At 40.0% G+C, this 13558-nt stretch overlaps 1 pseudogene; it reads right to left on the reverse strand.

Moving 5' to 3' along the window:
- Nucleotides 1-3550: 3550 nt before the first annotated feature.
- Nucleotides 3551-4475, reverse strand: LOC118844847 (annotated as a pseudogene).
- Nucleotides 4476-13558: the final 9083 nt, after the last annotated feature.

Here is a 13558-nt window from a genome sequence, read left to right on the forward strand (position 1 = left end):
TCTAGAGCAGCAGAACGCACAAAATAACAGTGAAACAAATTTCCAGTCCATGACAACCCAGAAGGTTGAGAGGAAAGGTTTATTGTACCAGGATGGTAGAGGAGTACATACCAACAATAGCTGCACCAGAACACACTGCCCCCCATCCTAGCATACCTGGTGCAGGCCTCAGGTGACTGAATCACTGGCAGCTGTGGTGGTTTCCAGACTTCTCAACCCACAAATGCTAAAGAAAACTTAGAAGGTCAGTAGGAAAGGTATTTCAGACATGGGTGAGAGAGGAGTGTGGTCTGGCCCCAGCCTCACAGTGGCAGCAGCAGTGGCTGCTTCTGGAGACCTTTGTTCACAGATGGTGGGGGATTGAGCAGTTGATCAGAGGGGGATTGCAAAGATCTCTTTGGTGCCACTGAGGCAGGATTCTCTTGCTTTGATCTGGGTTGCAGTCCTGGGTGGAGGTCCTGGAGCAAGGAGGAGAGCTGGAGTGGTAGAGCTTATGGTGGACATGGAGAAGGAATCCTCCTCACAATTCCAAGATGGAAAAGAATGCTTATGGTCACTCACAAACCAGAGCACAGACCAGGAGAAGAGTAAATACCTCTCCTTTCATCATACAACTTTGGAAGAACTAAAAATTTACAGGTCCCTATAAATATCTCTGAAAATATTTGCACAAAAACCCTGAAACTTGGTACAGTACACCCTCCACACTGGAAGCAGAGTCCTACCTTAGCAAAGCTAAAAAGTCAAGTAATTGGATGGGAAAATGAGCAAAGAGTAGAAAAATATTCAGACTATAGAATCTTACTTTGGTGACAAGGAAGATCAAAACATACGCTCAGAAGGACAACAAAGTCAAAGATCCTATATCAAAAGCCCCCAAGAAAACCATGAAATTGTCACAGGCCATGGAAGAACTCAAAAAGGATTTTGAAAATCAAGTAAGAGAAGTAGGGGAGAAATTGGGAAGAGAAATGAGAGTGCTGCAAGAAAATCATGAAAAAGGAGTCAACAGCTTGCTGAAGGAGACAGAAAAAATACTGAAGAAAATAACACCTTAAAAAAATAGACTAACTCAAATGGCAAAAGAGCTCCAAAAGGCCAATGAGGAGAAGAATGCCTTGAAAGGCAGAATTAGCCAAATGGAAAAGGAGGTCCAAAAGACCACTGAAGAAAATACTACCTTAAAAATTAGTCTGGAGCAAGTGGAAGCTAGTGACTTTATGTGAAATCAAGACATTATAAAACAGAATCAAAGGAATGAAAAAAATAGTAGATAATATGAAATAACCAATTGGAAAAAGCAACTGACCTGGAAAATAGACCCAGGAGAGATAATTTAGAAATGATTAGACTACCTGAAAGCCATGATTTAAAAAACAGCATATATATATATATATATATATATATATATATATATATATATATATATCCACACAAACACACACAAAGGGCACATGGTGAGTTGGATGTGAAGGGGTGATAACTAAAAAAAAATTAAGGGGTGATAGAGGAATGTACTGGGAGAAGGAGAAAGGGAGAGGTAGAATGTAGTAAATTATCTCACATAAAAGAAGCAAGAAAAAGCTTTTACAATGGAAGGGAAGGGAGGGGAAGTGAGAGGGAATGGGTGATCCTTACTCTCATTGGATTTGGCTTAAGGAGAGAATAGCATGCACATTAAATTGGGTATGAAAATCTATCTCACCCTACAGGAAAGTAGGAGGGAAGGGGATAAGAGGGGTGGGGAATGACAGAAGGGAGGGCAAATGGGAGGAGGGGGTAATCAGAAGCAAACACTTTTGAGGAGCAACAGGATCAAAGGAGAGGATAGAATAAATGGGGGGGTAGGATAGGATGAAGGGGAATATCTTTCACAACATGACTGTTATGGAAATTTTTTGCATAACTACACATGTAGAACTGTATTGATTTTTTTCTTCTCAATAAGGGTTGAATGAGGGTTGGTGGGGAGGGAGGAAGGGAGAGAATATAGAACTCAAAGTTTTAAAAAGAATATTAAAAACTGCTTTTACATGCACCTGAGAAATAAGATATACAGGCAACGGCATATAGAAATGTATCGTGCTGTACAGGAAAATGGAAGGAAAGGGGATAAGGGAAGGATGAGTGGGTGATAGAAGATAGAAGATTTGGGGAGGGGGTAATCAGAATGCACCATCTTGGTGTGAGAGGAGGGGAGAGATGGGGAGAAAATTTGGAACTCAAAATCTTGTGGAAGTGAATGTTGAAAATTAAAAAAAAAATTAATAAAAGAAAAAAAAGAAAAAATGGTATTACTTCATTGTCTATGGTATCTTTTAGCAAAATGCAGTTTCCCTGATTATCTCTTTTAATTAGGTATATTTTTTCTTTTGCTTTGTCTGAGATGATGAGTGACTTTTTCACTTGAGGTGAAGCAAAGTAAATTTTATTTCTTATTTTAACTCTCTCTCTCTCTCTCTCTCTCTCTCTCTCTCTCTCTCTCTCTTTCTGTCTCTGTGTCTCTGTGTCTCTCTGTCTCTCTATCACTATGTCCCTCTCTGTTTTTTTCTTCTCCCTCTCTGTTTCTCTCTCTCTCTGTTTCTCTCTCTGTTTCTCTCTCTCTCTCTCTCTCTGTCTCTTGCTCTGGATCTAAGATATTGTTTTCCTTATCCTAAGATAAGTTTTCCTAATAATTTCTTTAAATATTATGGCTAGGCTCTTTCTTTGATTATGGCTTCAGGTATTTCAATAATTCTTATCCTGTCTCTCCTTGATTTGTTTTCTAGGTCAGTGGTTTTTCCAATCAGATATTTCACATTTTCTTCTATATTTTCATTCTTTTGACTTTGTTTTATTGTTTCTTGTTGTCTCATAGAGTCATTAGCTTCCATTGCCTAATTCTAATTTTTTAAGGAATTTTTGTTCAGTGAGCTTTTGTACCTCTTTTTCCAATTGTCAATTCTGCTTCTTAAGGAGTTCTTTTTTAAATGAATTTTTGTGCATCCTTTTCCATTTGACCTATTCTGCTGTTTAAGGAATTGCTGTCTTCAGAGAATTTTTGTATCTCTTCTTCCATTAGGATAATTAAGATTTTTAAGGTGTTATTGTCTTTATTATTTTTGTGCCTCTTTTACCAAGCTATTAGTTCCCTTTTTTCACAATTTTTGTTTGAATCACTCTCATTCCTTTTCTATGCAACTCACATCTCTCTCTCTCTCTCTCTCTCCCTCTCTCTCTCCCTCTCTCTCCCTCTCTCTCTTTCCCTTTCTCTCTCTCCCTCCCTCTCCCTCTCCTGAAACTGAAATGTGCTTTATTCTGGTAGACAGAAAATAGGACCCTCTAAGACTGGTGTCCTTCCTGCAGTGTCCAAGTTATGTGTGAGTCAGGAAAAGATGTGAGGGCCAAGCCCTTTGCCCAGGCAATAGCTGAACTGACCCTGAGTCAGTGGTGGGGGAGAAAAGGGAGGGTGGAGTGGGAGTCCTAGGCCCCACCCCAGGGCACAAAATCAGGTGCTGAGAAGCTGCCCAATGATAATCCCAAAGGGGAGAGACCATTCCAAGAGGGAAGTTTAGAGAAGGAAGGGGATAATGGGAGAACATTGTGGGGGGTAATCCTGGCACTCTTTCTGGTAGCTGAAATGTTTCCCTTTGGCCCAGATGGTCATTTGGATAAAACCCATGAGAGAGAAGAGAACCACTGGGAGGCAGATGGCGAACCCAACTCAGGACCACACCTCATATGTGTAATTGGGACTTGACACTAGCTAAAAGAGCCACATGAAGGCATTCTTGGTTGGATAAGGTATCTTCTGGGTCTTGGAAACTGCTGGGCACAGATTCCTCAGAATGATGTTAATGGAGAAGTTACCTAGATGGCAGAGCTGTAAACTGCCAAGTGCCAGTTTCACCTGCTGACCACCATATTTTGGAGGCATATAGACAGGGTGGTTGATATAATAGGCCATCCAGGCAGCAAAGCCCCAATAGTAAGTACAGTTCTTGAAGATGTTACATAGGGGCATTGTCCCATGAGAGAAACGGTGAACAAACAGGATCTCTAGTAAGCACTTAATGTAGTGGAACGAGTGACAAATACAGGCAAGATGAACTACAGTGTGCTGGCTAGATGTGAAATCATACTTGTGATTTCTGACCATAGATGAACGGTACCCAGAAGTAGAATAGTAGGTACATGAGGAGAGGGTCAGCCTACTCTGTCAAGAATACCATCACTCAGCTTGCTTAGGCTCCCAGATCCTGGAAATAAAGCATGACTGGGGCCCCCACAGGCAGGTTCTGCAGAATGTCCTCCTCCTTCAAAGACTTGCCCTTAGGATCCAGCTGCAGTGACCACCAGGCAGCATGCCATTGAGAATGTGATTTTGTGAAGAGGCTCTTGATCTCAGCAATGGTGACACTGGGTTCCACCTTATACAGGAAACGCAGCTTCTCCTGTTTCTTGGCATCCAGAATCTCTGCCTCATAGTGCTTCATGGCTCTCTCTCAGCTATGGGCTGCTGTTGCCACCCAGCTCACAGCAACCACTGCTGAGGGCCTCACTCTCCAGCTCACACCCAGTCTAGGTGGTCAACCATCTATCTTAAAAAAAAAACCCAAAACCCAAAACCCAAAACAAAATTGGGCTTCTATGCAATTAGTGTTTTTCTTTGAGGCTTTACTTGTATGTTTTTTCATGTTGCTGTTTTCTTCTGAGTTTGAGTCTTAGTCTTCCCTGCCTTCCTAGTAACTTTTTAAAGTCAGGGTAGTTTTTTTTCTTGTTTATTTTCTTGGCTCATTTATTGACTTTGAATTTTATATTAAAGTTGGGCTCTCCTCACCTATGGGTGGGGTGGCACTGTCCCAAGTGTTAAGTGTTTTCATGATGTTGTTTTCAGAGCTAGTTCTGGGGGTCTGCAAGTTTTTAGTGCTGCTAAGGTGGTATAACCTAGGGAGAGGTGTGGTCACTATACTTTTGGCCTGTGCTCTTGTCTTTACTCAGGACAGATTCTGTTCCTTTGCAGTTGCAAATGCTAGCACTCCCTTTGGCTCTAGAACAGTGACCAGGTGCCCTGCTCACCTGCAGCCACAAGAACTAGTTCTCCTCTTTGCCCTGGAACTGTGACCAGGTCCTGTGCTCCCTTGTGATGAGCCACAGGTGCTCTACTCCATTCTGTAACTGGGACTTAGAACTGTGTATAGGCAACGGAATTGCCAATCAGTGTCAGCTGCACTTATATTGTTCATTGTTAGGAATGACTTTGTTTTTATCTATTTGTTATTTACTTATGTATCCTGGGATGTATAGGGAATTTGATACAACTATATTACAGCCACTACTGAGCCATTCCTCAGTAGATAAATGGTCTCAGGATATGGACAAACTGTTTTCAAAAGATTAATTTTGAAGTGTAAATGACAATGTAAGTGTGTCCCAAATTACTAATAGTAAGATGAATGAAAATCTAAAACCAAAACAAAAAAAACTTGGAGATTTTCATTTGAATTGTTGTGAGAAGACAAGCATACTGATGCACTGTTAGGAGCTTAATGAATATTGTCTGACTCACAGCTACAAGCTGTGAGTGGTTCCATTTAATTTGTTTTTCAGTTTGGAATTATGAAAGATCTGCTACTGATCTCCAGTCTCCAGAGGGAGAAGGCTAGGAAGAAAGAAGAGAGGAGGAAACAAAAAAGGAAAGTGCCTTGTCATCCTGCATCTTCCCTTCTGTTCAGTCTCCATGAATCAGTCAGTCTTAAGCACCCAATGGGGGAGGGGAAGGATGAGGAAAGATAGGAAAAAGAAATAAACATTTATATGAGGCCTACTGTGTGCCAAGCATTGTGCTAAGAACTTTTACAGACATTATCTCATTCGATCTTCAGAAATGTAGGTGCTATTACCATTCTCATTTTGTGGCTGAGGAAACTGAAGCAAACAAAGGTTAAGTGACTTGCTGAGGGTCACATCTAGTAAGTGTCTGAGACCAGGCTTGAACTCAGGTCTATGTAGTGCCAGGCTTAGTGTCCTATCCACTGTGCTGCCAACTGCCTAAGTAGAGAGAGAGGTAAATTACAGCCGTGTCCCATGTGTCTCCTGCCCAATCTCCAATCTTTATTTGGGAGAGAAGGACCATTCCAATCTCCTACTGCTATGGTGAGAAGAGAGGGCGCCACTCCGGGCATTCCAACAGAGCTGCTTGATCCTTCTGCCTGGTCTCCAGCTTTCTGTGGGAAGAAGAGAAGCTCCATTCCATTATACCAGCTACCCACTTGTGAGGTGAAGGTAGAGGGTGACATTCCATCAAAATTATCTGGTAGGAGAGTATTATTACTGCTTCTACTCCAATTTCTTACTCCCTCACCTACATTGCCCAAGACTCTGAAGGATTGTACCCTGATTCTTAGTCTTAAAACTCTGCATAGTTGCTACTCCTGCCTTTAAAAAGTATTCAGCTGAAGCTAAATTGGTTGTATTCTAACCCTTTATTTTAGTTTTGCATACTTCTTTCTGTTTGAAATGTGATTCTTATTTTTGTTTCTTCATATTATTCCACTGTTAGCCTCTTCCATCTTATAAGTAGGTCCACCCCATTCCCAGTTATGATTGCTAGTTGTTTATTTCCCTCTATTCTATTCTCTTACACTTTTCCTCTTCTTTATTTCCTGCCCTGTCTTTACAAAGAAGGTGGTGAGAAACAAGGTGTGAGCTTAATACCAGTACTCTACATTTGATATAATCTGCTTTCCTGCCTCCCCATCCCTCTTCCTTTTTTCTCATGAGCCCATTATCATTTATTTCCTTTAAGTCTGTCTTTGAAATCTTCTCTTCTTAGGTAAAGTTTATTTTGATTTATAATAATCTCCCTCTTTATCTACTCTTCCTCTTCTCCCTTCTTTTTCCTTCTCTCTTTTCCCTTCTGTTTCCATGTTGAGTGAGATGTATTTATCTATCTGACCGTGTATTTCTATGTGTGTATATTCTTACCTCTGTTGACCAGTTAAGATGAGAATGAGATTCAGGTGTCACCCACTGCCCCATTTTTTGTCTATCAATTTCTTTTCCCATTTTTTATCTAATATTCTCATATGGTTTTTAAAATCATTTTCAGCTCTTAACAAAACAAACAAACAAACAAACAAAAACCTCTTGCTTTATAGCTTCCAGGAATTCTAGTTCTTGTGTATAGGTTCTATTTTCTTTGTGGCTTTGATTGTTGATATTGAAGAGTTATTCTTTTATGGGTTTGTGTCTTGAGTATCCTTGTAACTGCAATAGCTTTTAATGGTAGGGTTCTTTTTTGTTTATTAATTCTTCTAGCTTATTTTCCTGACTTTAGACTTTATGCTAGGGCTGGGCTCCATGCATTTCTCAAGATAATGTCTGAAACGAGCTTTTGTCCTCTTGGTTAATTCTACTGCTTCCTTGGCAGTATTGAGCATTGGGTTATTCTAGGATCTCAGGCCAGGGACCTGCGAGTTTTCAGTGCACCCAAAGTGATGTGATCCCAAGGTAATCTTGATCATTTCTCTTGTAATCTAAGCTTGGCAAGTTCTTGACCTGGGCTTGGATCTACAAAACATTTTTGTTGGCTTATCCCTGATTGTAAGTTCTATGAGACTGCCACTGGACTCATTGCTGAGTTACTCTGGTAATTCAGAGTAGCAGAAGGACAGACTCCCCACTAGTCTTGAATTGTTGTTTTGTTTATTCTGTTGCAATCTCTTGCCTGGGTTTATGGCTGGCAGTGTAACCCAGACTAGTTCCTGTAGTCAGAGTCATGCATATGCTTTTTGATTCTAAACTATCTCCTCATTCACTATGTACGTACTCATCTCTGGAATATAATCCTTAGGCCCATGGCTCCTTCTTAGAACTCTGTGCCTCTGTGGCCTCAAACTGACAGAGCTGCAAGTTGGTACCTTTTCATGCATTCTGCACAAGTTAGGCTTCCTCCTGTATGGGTCTGGGATCTCTTCTTACTCTGGTTGACAGTCTTGGTTCTCTTCTAGTTCATGTATACTGGAGTGCTCTCCTTGGTTTGTCCTTGGTCAGACCCCAATCACAGTGTACAAAGATCTTTCTGTCTTTCTCTTTATTTCAACCCTGACTAGAAAAAATGACATAGTCTGACTTTTCTCAAATTTTGTTATCAGGGCTCAGGCTGGTGTCTTATTTTCAATGTTTGTAGAGAAATTGTGTTAGAGTTCAGGCTATATTTTTTGCTACTCTGCTGTCTCAGCTCTGCTTCCAATAATTCTTAGTGGATAATTTTTAAGGAAAATTCTTCATACCTTCTTGCCGATTGAAACATAGAACTATATTTAAATTTTCAAATTCAAATCTCAAAACATCTTTCTACTTCAAGAAGAAGTAATAAGAATGTGAAAGCAAAGGTAAAAATTTAAGAATGGGTTCATGGGGGGATGTATTCACAGAACATTTTTAAGATTAATGTGCATTATTAACATTTTTCCATCACTCTCTGAAGTCTAGACAATCAATAATACAATAAATTAAGCCTTTATTGAAGCTGGATGTTACAGTGAATAGAGGGTTGGGCCTGGATTCAGTAAGACCTGAGTTCAAATTTGGATTCAGATACATAGTGCTTGTAGGACCCTGAGTAAGACACTTAACCTCTGCCCCAGTTTCCTGATCTGCAAAATGAGTTGTATTAAACTATTAAGCTATTATTATAGCACCTACCTTTCAAGGTTGTTGTGAGGCACAAATGAAATAATGATTTTAAAGTGGTTAGCATAGTGCCCAGCATATAGTAAGCACTATATTAATGTTAGTTATTACTATTGCTATTAGCTACTATTCTAAAGTGTAAATGCTCACGCTTAAAATAAACAATTGGCTCTTTCAATCTGGTTTACACAGGACTGAGCACTCCCCTGTGTGGAGGAGATTCTGAGATCTCAAAGTCTATGGGAGTAGAAGAGAATCTAGAGTGGGTTTTATCAGTTTGGAAAGACCTTGAGAATAGATGGGATTTTTGTCATATGAAGAAGCCTATTATCAGAACATCTTTCATTTAGGTAAATATTTTGACTCTAGGGGAAAAACTAATTGGTAATATGGTACAGTCATAGGAGTACTATATTGGAGATAAGAAAACTTGGGCTCAAATTCTGGCTCAGTCATTTACTCTGCCATCACTTACAGTGAGTTGAATGACCATTGGCAAGTTATTTCTCCCCTCTAGATCTTAGTCTCCTCATAAGTAAAACAAAGATGTTAGACCTGGCCTCTGAGTTCCCTTTCCAACTTAAATCCATAATCTTATGATCCTTTTTCACTTAGGGTCTTCCAATTCAATTTAATATTTATTAAGTGCCTACTATGTACCAGGCATTGTGCTAAGTCCTAGAGATACAAAAAGAGGGAAAAGACAGTCCTTGCCCCCAAGCAACTTACAATCTAATGGAGGAGACAATATGTAAACACACACACACAGATGCAGAGAAAGCTAAATACAGGATATACATAGGAAATAATTAACAGAGGGAAAACACTAGAATTATGAGGGGTTGGAGAAGGCCTATACGACTTTGGCATAGTATTCAAGAACTCAATCTTCTCCATTGCAGAATCCAAGTGGAACTTTAATTGACTATATATTTACCCATTCTACTTCCAGTTAATGAACGGAAGACGGCCTAGATCTCACAAGGTTAATGATCAGCCAGTCAAAATTCTAAACTAGGTATGAACAAGTTCTTAATCATTTTGAAAAGAATGAAGTGGTTTGCTGGTGGAGCCAAGATGGCAGCTGGAAAGCAGGGACTAGCATGAGCTCCCTGCCAAGTCCCTCCAAAAACCTATAAAAAATGGTTCTGAACCAATTCTAGAACTGCAGAACCCACAAAATAGCAGAGGGAAGCAGGGCTCCAGCCCAGGACAGCCTGGATGGTTGCTGGGTGACATCTTTTGCACACGGAGCTGGGAGCGGAGTGGAGCAGAGCAGAGCCCAGCATGGGCCATGCGGACCAACCAGACCAGGAGCTGGGCAGAGCATGCCCTAGTGCCCGGAATCAGTGAGCTGTGGCACTTGCCAGACTTCTCTATCCACAAACACCAAAGACAACAGACAAAGTTAGTGGGAAAAGGTGCTGGGGACAGAGTGATAGAGTTTGCGGTTCAGCCACTGCCCCGGGGGCAGCAGAGGTGGGGCAGCTACAGAACTACAGCTGCAGTTGCTTCCAGCCCCAGGACAATCTGGTGGGAGGAATTAAGTGGCAGATCAGAGCAGGGGTGAAGAGCCTGCTGAAGATCTAAGTTCAGTCTGAACTTAGTTCTCTTTACTCTACTCCCCGAAGAAAAACTCAAGGGTCAAATAAGTTGGCTGGGAACATGGCCAGGCAGCGAAAACACACCCAGATTCAGTCTCAGACTTTGGAATCTTTCTTTGGTGCCAAAGAAGAACAAAACATACAGCCAGAAGAAGTCAACAAAGTCAAAGAGCCTACAACAAAAGCCTCCAAGAAAAACATGAACTGGTCTCAGGCCATGGAAGAGCTCAAAAAGGATTTGGAAAAGCAAGTTAGAGAAGTAGAGGAAAAATTAGGAAGAGAAATGAGAAGGATGCGAGAAAACCATGAAAAACAAGTCAATGACTTGCTAAAGGAGACACAAAAAAATACTGAAAAATATACTGGAGAAAACGACACCTTAAAAATAGAATAATTCAAATGGCAAAAGAGCTTCAAAAAGCCAATGAGGAGAACAATGCCTTGAAAGGCAAAATTAGCCAAACGGAAAAGGAGGTCCAAAAGACCACTGAAGAAAATACTACCTTAAAAATTAGATTGGAGAAAGTGGAAGCTAGTGACTTTATGAGAAATCAAGATATTATAAAACAGAACCAAAGGAATGAAAATGTAGAAGACAATGTGAAATATCTCATTGGAAAAACCACTGACCTGGAAAATAGATCCAGGAGAGACAATTTAAAAATTATTGGCCTACCTGAAAACCATGATCAAAAAAAGAGCCTAGAGATCATCTTTCTGGAAATTATCAAGGAGAACTGCCCTGATATTCTAGAGCCTCAGGGCAAAATAGAAATTGAAAAAATCCACAGATCGCCTCCTTAAATTGATCCCGAAAAGAAATCTCCTAGGAATATTGTCGCCAAATTCCAGAGCTCCCAGATCAAGAAGAAAATACTGCAAGCAACCAGAAAGAAACAATTTGAGTATTGTGGAAAGATAATCAGAATAATCCAAGATCTAGTAGCTTCTATATTAAGAGATTGAAGGGCTTGTAATATGATATTCCAGAAGTCAATGGAGCTAGGATTAAAACGAAGAATCACCTACCCAGCAAAACTGAGTATCATGCTCCAAGGCAAAATACAGACTTTCAATAAAATGGAGCACTTTCAAGCTTTCTCAGTGAAAAGACCAGAGCTGAATAGAAAATTTGACTTTCAAATACAAGAATCAAGAGAAGCATGAAAAGGTGATCAAGAAAAAGAACAAGAAAAAGAAATCGCAAGGGACTTACTAAAGTTGAACTGTTTTGTTTACATTCCTACATGGAAAGATGATGTGTATGATTCTTGAGACCTCAGTATTAGGGTAGCTGAAGGGGATATGCATATATATATATATATATATATATATATATATACACACACAAGTATATATATGTGTGTGCGTGTGTGTGTATGTTTGTGCATGTATGTATATATGTACATACGTATATATATATATATATATATATATATATATATAGAGAGAGAGAGAGAGAGAGAGAGAGAGAGAGAGAGAGAGAGAGTACAGGGTGAGTTAAAGATGAAGGGATGATATCTAAAAGAAATAAAATTTAGGGACAAGAGAGGAATATATTGAGAGAGGGAGAAAGGGAGAGATAGAATGGGGTAAAGTATCTCACATAAAAGTGGCAAGAAAAAGCAGTTCTGTAGGAAGGGAAGAGAAGGCTGGTGAGGGGGAATGAGTGAATCTTACTCTCATCAGATTTGACCTGACGAGGGAATACCATGCACACTCAATTGGGTATCTTACCCCACAGGAAAGAAGGAGGAAGAAGGTAAAAAAGGGGGGATGATAGAAGGGGGGGCAGATGGGGGAGGAGGTAATCAAAAACAAACACTTTCAAAAAGGGACAGGGCCAAGGGAGAAAATTCAATAAAGGGGGATAGGTTAGGAAGGAGCAAAATATAGTTAATCTTTCACAACATGAGTATTGTGGAAGGGTTTTACATAATGATACGCATGTGACTTATGTTGAATTGTTTGACTTCTTAGGGAGGGTGGGTGGGAAAGGAAGAGGGGAGAGAATTTGGAACTCAAAGTTTGAAAAACAGATGTTCAAAAACAAAAAAAAAGTTTTTGCATGCAACTAGAAAATAAGATACACAGGCAATGGGGCATAGAAATTTATCTTGCCCTACAAGAAAGGAAGGGAAAAGGGGATGGGAGGGGAGTGGGGTGACAGAAGGGAGGGCTGACTGGTGAACAGTGCAACCAGAATATATGCCATCTTGGAGTGGGGGGGGAGGGTAGAAATGGGGAGAAAATTTGTAATTCAAACTCTTGTGAAAATCAATGCTGAAAACGAAATATATTAAATAAATTAAATTAAAAACAAAACTAAGCTCCTAAAAAAAAAAGAATAAAGTGCTTTGATCATTGGATAAAAGTGATGGGTCAACAGATGAAATAGTTTTTAGTTCAACAAAATAATCAAACTCTCCTCCAAGCTTATGTGAAAAACTTAAATCCTTTATTAGAAACCACGAAGTTCAGCAATAGTACTGGTCAGTGGTGGCAGAACCCTAGCCAATTTCCTGAAAGGGAACTATTTTGGGTAGGAAGAAAGTTTTTCTTTCTTTGTATTCCCTATCCCCAGGCAACATTGAGAGTTCTGGAGATCCTCTGAAGTCTCATCAGATGTCCCAATACTGATCTCAGTCCTTAGGAGAGCATTCCATTGCGAATACCTGTGGCTGCTGGATCACTAGGGGATAACGACTAAGGGAGAGCCTGGAGAAATGCAAGGACTCCAGGGAGTTCAGGAATTGTGACCCTCATCAACAAGAGAAGTACCAGCTATGGATGCTACTGTGACATCAGTTCTCACAGGCAAACAGATAGCTTTAAGGGAGAAACATGTACTAAATACTCTCACTGTATTTTGCTAAATCTTAATTAAATATACTGACTGCCTTTTAATGAGAAACACACTGGTGGGTGCTTGTATATTACATTATTAGAGACCTAGCTCTTCAGGGTTACCCCTAGAACTCAGAGTGGACCCAGCCTACCAGTGAAAGTGGAAGTTAAGAGCGAGTGGTACTTAAGCATTAACGTGGGTTTATAATATTTACGTACATACATACATACATGTAATCAATAAATTTTTACTCATTAGCTGCTATGTGCCAGGCACTATGCTAAGCACTAGGTTTGAAAGAGGGGAAAGAGAGTCCCTGCTCTCAAGGAGCTTACAATCTAATGGGAGAGACAAGGTGCAAGTATGTATGTATGTATGCATGTATGCATGTATGTATGTATACATATGCATATACATATACACACATATT

The sequence above is a fragment of the Trichosurus vulpecula genome, chromosome 3 (genome assembly GCF_011100635.1).
Source record: "Trichosurus vulpecula isolate mTriVul1 chromosome 3, mTriVul1.pri, whole genome shotgun sequence".
Classification (NCBI taxonomy): domain Eukaryota; kingdom Metazoa; phylum Chordata; class Mammalia; order Diprotodontia; family Phalangeridae; genus Trichosurus; species Trichosurus vulpecula.